The sequence below is a fragment of the Adiantum capillus-veneris genome, chromosome 6, assembly GCF_014529385.1.
Source record: "Adiantum capillus-veneris isolate H3 chromosome 6, ASM1452938v2, whole genome shotgun sequence".
NCBI lineage: Eukaryota > Viridiplantae > Streptophyta > Polypodiopsida > Polypodiales > Pteridaceae > Adiantum > Adiantum capillus-veneris.
In genome coordinates this window covers 83,586,763-83,592,762 of record NC_140936.1, presented here as the reverse complement: position 1 = coordinate 83,592,762, position 6,000 = coordinate 83,586,763, and positions in this window count along the sequence as shown.

Sequence of the window (6,000 nt, the reverse complement as noted above, 5' to 3'; positions counted from 1 at the left end):
GAACGAACATTGTTATTCATAGCCAATGGAGGCATGGGCGGATAGAGACATGCATACCAACAAAGAGGAGCTCAAGGAGCACCTTAATAACCCAAGGGACACTGCTACAAGTGTGGTGGAGACCATTGGCTGAGAGACTATCCTCATGATGAAATCATTAGAGTCAATGCGTATTGCCCAGAATGTGGAATTACTCATTTGATCCCTGAATGCCCTAAAAACCCGAGCAAAGGAGCAAAAACCACCTTGAACATGCTAGAAACAGTACCTTCCAGTGGAGGGTCATAAAATGAAACAATCATACCTATTCAGGCGGTAACACGAGCCCAAGCTCAAAGAAGGACGAATGAACCCATAGTTGAAGAACCAAAAACCGATGCCCAAAGTTTAGAAACAAAAAATCAGAGAAGCACTTGGAAAGCTAGAAAGGCGCGTAGGAAAGCCAGAAAGGAACGAGAACAAACAACTCTGTCCGAGGAGTTGAAACATACAAAGGATAGATTAGAGCGGTTAGAGGATCTAGCTAGCTTAAGCTCACACACCACGGTAACCATAGCCGAGCCCAAAAGTGCGGGATCAGGAGGATCTGTACTGGCAGACAAGGTAAATGAGCAGTTGGATGCACTTCTAAAAGCTTATGAAGCTATACTTAAAAAGAACCAAACCTAGGAGCAAAGGTGGATGACTTATCCATATGCAAAAATAGAAAAACAAAGGTTGGAAATGTGTAAAAGGATGATTGAAACAGCTCAATCATTGATGGAAGACCCGCTGGGTAAACCTGGAAATTGGCATGAGGCACCAGCTCCAACCCCTATCCAACCAACTTTAGAGAAACATGTGGAAACAAAGGAAAGACTCACTAATGCCTATGAGTCCAGAGGAGAGCCTATCATAATGCCAAATACCACAGATGGGACAAGTGACGAGATCCAGCCTAAAATATTGGTAGAAATGGGTAAGGACTGTAACGGTCTAGACGATCTGTGGAAGCAAATCCATGAGGCCAACGAGGCTAATAGGATGAGTAACCACATGAATAGCACAAGAAAAGAAAAGAATGTGATCTTACCTCCTATTGAAGAATTTGAGGCGAGATCACAAATGAACTTTGAGATACATTCACAAGGGGGAGACCAAGGATCAATTAGTTCGGGGCACAACCAACCAGACTCGCTGAAAACTTTACCCTCTTACCTGGGAGAGTATGAAGCTAAGTCGGAAGTGAGAGCAATCCCAACTCAAAGACTTTCTTCTAACAAAGTGATGGATTCGCAAGGATTGATTGAGTTGTTGTCCACCCCGGTGGCATGCCCAATCACATTGGCAGAACTCCTAAGGTTACGACCAAACATGTGTACCACAGTAGGTAAATGCCTAGAAAGATTTGGAGTTAAAGACCCCACCTTGATGCTACAGGAAGGGATCAGAGAGTTGGACAGGCCTGAACTAAACACTAGGCCAGTACCATTGAACAAGGTTGGAGAGTACTACGAGGGAGAAGATGGAAACACCACACTACCAGTAGAATTCCAAGGAGTAGTTTCCAAATCTATTCTTGACAGTGGAGCAGGAGTTGCTATCGCCACCAAGGAAATCTGGAGAAAATGGGGAAAACCAGCTTTGAGGGCTACCATAATGAAAATGCAATTGGCAGATGGGTTCATGGAGAAGCCTCTAGGACTCTTAGAAAAAGTGATTGTCACTTCGTGCGGAATCGAGTATGAGCATACATTTGCAATAGTCGATTTCGACAAAAAGAAAAATTATGAGATCATCTTGGGAAGACCATTCATGCGACAATTGAAGATGGTCCAAGATTGGGGTTACGACCACATATACCTCAGACATGGCAAGAAAACAACTAAAATACACATGAAAGACCATAGTTACAAAGATGTGAACCAAACACCTGTGGAAGAGTTTGATTTAGCTACAATAGCAGGATCAGAACTCCCAGCATGGTTAGGGCAACCAAAAGAGCTATGGATGTGTGGAGCTTCACATTGTGGAAGCTTAAGAAGAGAGGAATGCATCTTAGAAAGAGCGATAGAGGACAAGGAGTATATTCCGGAACCTTTCCCTGAAGATGCCTTGGAACCTCTAGAATGGGAACACATACTAGCAACATTGGATGTCTGTACCATTATAGAGAGTCCAACAACAAAATTTTGCGATAAGGATGGCTATGATGTGTTACCCTATTACATGGTAAGCGTTATACCAGGAGAAGATGAGACGATAGAACCACCACAACAAGAAAAGTTTTACAACTCCTCTGAACATCTGGAAGTAAATGATGATGCAGATAATGAGTGTTCAGACACCTCAAGTGAGCATGGAAATGAAACCGAGAATATCAAGTTTTATGATTTTGCTAATCAACACCCTAGACGCCAAGAACGCTATAGGAGTAAACGAGCAGGAAACAAAGCGAGAGAGAACCTGATGCCCAAGATAAAAGGTAAAACTCACTATTTGATGTTTGTAAAAGCAGAGGATTGTGTGAAAGATCACATATCAAGAAGATTTTCAAAAGATCGAAAAGAAAGAACGCGAGAGGAAATAAAACAGGTACGAAAAGCTAAAACCGAAACAAAATCACAAAAATCTCAAAAATCCAAAAAAGAAACCACAAAAAACCAAGAGTGGACCAAATTGGAGCGTAAACAGAAATACCAAGAACTGAAACGGTCTTTACGTGAGATATGGACTACTGAAGAAGATAGTGATGGTAAAGGGGAGTCAGAAAAGGGGAACATGAATGTGCCATCACACTATTGGAAATTTACTATCCAGGACAGAAAAATCATCATGACACCACTAGTCAGGGAAAGAACCAACCAAGAATCTTACGATGGGCCAGAAAATGCTAAAAAAATAGACCTTGCAGAACCAGGTGAAAAGCCTCAGCCGGTCTATATAGCCAACGATTTAGAGCCTAAAGAGGAAGCACGGCTAACACAACTTCTCAAGAAGTATAAAGATGTATTTGCTTGGTCCTATAAAGACCTCAAAGGAGTTGATCTATCGATATGCCAACATACAATTCCTTTGAAACCGGATGCAAAACCTAGCAGCCGTAAAAAGAATGCGAGCAGTTGAAGAAGAATGTCAACAGCTCAGCAAATCATTGCTAGATGCCGAGAAGGAAAGAGATAACATGACACTACAACTGGCAGAAGAATCTAAAGAAGTAGAAGCATGAGAAACGCCAAGGAAAGGACGGAGATAGATCAAGAAGCAAGCCAGGATGAGGTCCTTGAGTTGAAGGACCAACTCAAAGTAAAAGATCAGACCATCCAGAGGCTGCAAGCATCTGCCAGAGATCGACTCAAATCACCACTGAGAGTCAACTCTATGAAGAACAAATGCAAGAACTTCATAAAGAGCTGACTCTAGAGAAAAAGCAGAGATTGAAGATGGCAGAAGGATCTATCGTCATGCAAACAAGAATGGAAGAAGAGCAGAAAGTCCTACAAGAGGAAGTAGAAAGCATGAAAGGAAAGCTCGAGGAGGCGGAGAGAATAAACGCCGATGAAATGACCTCCTCGTGAATATGGGTGAAGAAGCGGAAACGAAAAAGAAAAAAATCCTGAGGCAAATTGAGGAGTTGAAAGGATAGCAAGCAGGAGAGCTAGAGAGCACAGGGCCAGCAGCCAATGAGGGCATTGACCTAGAAAATGTCGCAGATCCGGTGGACACGCCTATGCAAGAGGAAATCCTAGAAGGATCCTCTCAAGAGCTACAGGATCTAACACAGGAAGAGGAAGAAAAATTGCGTAAAGCAATAGAGGTGGAGCTCAGAGAGACAACAAAGGAAGCCTTGGAGTGGGAGCAGAGGGTTTTCAAATCTATGACCATTCAGAAGATCGATGCCATCAACCTCAGGCGCGAGTGGCTTCAACCCTCTCCCCCATATCCATTGCTGAAATATGAGGCAGCTACCATAAACAAGCGGATCAGAGAAGAGCCAACCGTACCACTTTACAATGCAGATACCTCACAACCAGAAGGGGTCAGGCTCATTGTTGATTCTCAGCCAAAGTGGAGGAAGGCATGGCTTACAAAGTACCCATAATACCTAATCCACTTGGTAGAGGCACCAAAAAATATCAGAGACAACCTCAGCTTTTTTCCTCTACCAAGGATCAGGACGTGGAAAGCGCCGGAAATCTTGCAAAGGAGCCAACCCACTTGGCTGAACTACCCTAAGCTATCGGGCTTGAAGGCAGGTGAGAGAATTAGTGTCCAATATATGGTGAAAACCCTAACGGGCGCCATCAAGTTGTTCACTGGCTCACCTGACCTTACATGCATTATGATGAAGAAAATCGGCAAAACCCTCTTAGCAGTGTTTGAGACTTTCAAGCCAGGCCAGGTGACCGACATCATCTTTTTCTTCCAGGATACTTACAGATGCGCTTATGATCTGTCTGGTCAGCCTTCCAAAGAGGTGATACATGCAATGTATCAGAGGATAATGTTTCTACCATCCCATCACCTCCAGGCTTTTGAAGAAGCGTTCTACACAGGCTTCTTCACAATAAACACTGACATTTTTGGCCCGACAATGATGAACCTGCATGCAAGATATGAATCACTGCTAAAGATGTGAGAAACGATACGATAAAGAAGCAGATCAGCGGCCATGTCGGGGACGACATGAGCAAGGAGTGGGGGAGTGTTAAAAGCTGGACACACCCCACGGCAACTAACTACTCGGAAGATTATTATTTTTGTAATTATTCATTCATTGAGGAAAACGTGATTTTTCACCTTGTAAATATTGGGACTTACAGAAGTTTCCAGATTGTATCCCAGTTTTGATAGTTGGATTAAGTAGATGGGTGATTTTGGAACTTTAGGGTTTGAGAATTGTAAGGTATATATACCACTTTTTGACCTTAATGAAAAACCTTTTGTCATTTTTGAAACAATTTTTTGAAGTCTGTGAGTGAGCGTACTGTGTGCAAGAGAGAGTGTGAGCTTCATCTTGACACTACGTGTGCATCGATGGCTAGAATCGAGTGCGGAGAAGTGCAGCGTGTTACCCCCGATGAGAGCTACGCGCCGATACCTACATTGCGCGCGTACGGTCCGGTTTTGCGAGTGCCTTCTACGAGCTTCATCTGGTGTTTGGGTGAGCATACGTTGTCCGATTTTGCATTGCAGCATATCCACGCGTTCACATTGAGTAGAACTACACATTAGGAACTTTAGATTTTGGAAACGAAGACCTGTGGATTTCGGCCAGACATCCTACGTGATTTTGCACCGGGTGTTTTAGGTTGGGATTTTGGTTCATAGACCTTAGGGAGAGCGACCTATTGGTATTAGTAGGGTCTCCTTCCAGTTCTATGGTGTTTCGAGTTTTTTTGATGGGTGTTTGGCTCTAGAAAGCGTTGTAGGAAGTTTCCTCTTATGCACTCTTGAAGGCTGTGACTTAGACAATTGGTAGAGACCTCTGTAGGAATTAGTTAGGAGTCGGTCGAGTATAGGTTGACACCTTATGCTTGCTTCCACGTGCCTGCGGGTCAAGCTTCGTCCTTAGCTGACATTATATGTTAGGTGAGTTCTCACTGTGCTGACGTCCGTCGCGGCGTATCCGTCCAACAAGAAAACACTTATATATTATATTGTTGAGAGATAGAACAATAGCATGAAAAAAAGGATACAAATCTGCAAGAAGCTAAAGTATGTTAGTACTTTTTTTGGGATCACGGTCAAACCCATCCTCCACCTGTTTTTTTCTTTTCTTTTGCAACTCCCTTGCAATAACTATAGGGTTGCGTCCATTTCTAGGTCCAACAACTCAACAACCATGTTGTCCTTATCGATATCAATACTTGGGTTTGCAATAGTAAGGCAAGTTAGGAGCGAGGGGAGTAAATGGTGATCAAATTGAACACTTTGACCATGAATTAGAGATAAGAGGATAACAAGTAGACAAAACCAACATGTTTCTTATAGATCGAGGTGTCTCCTTGAGCATTTCTA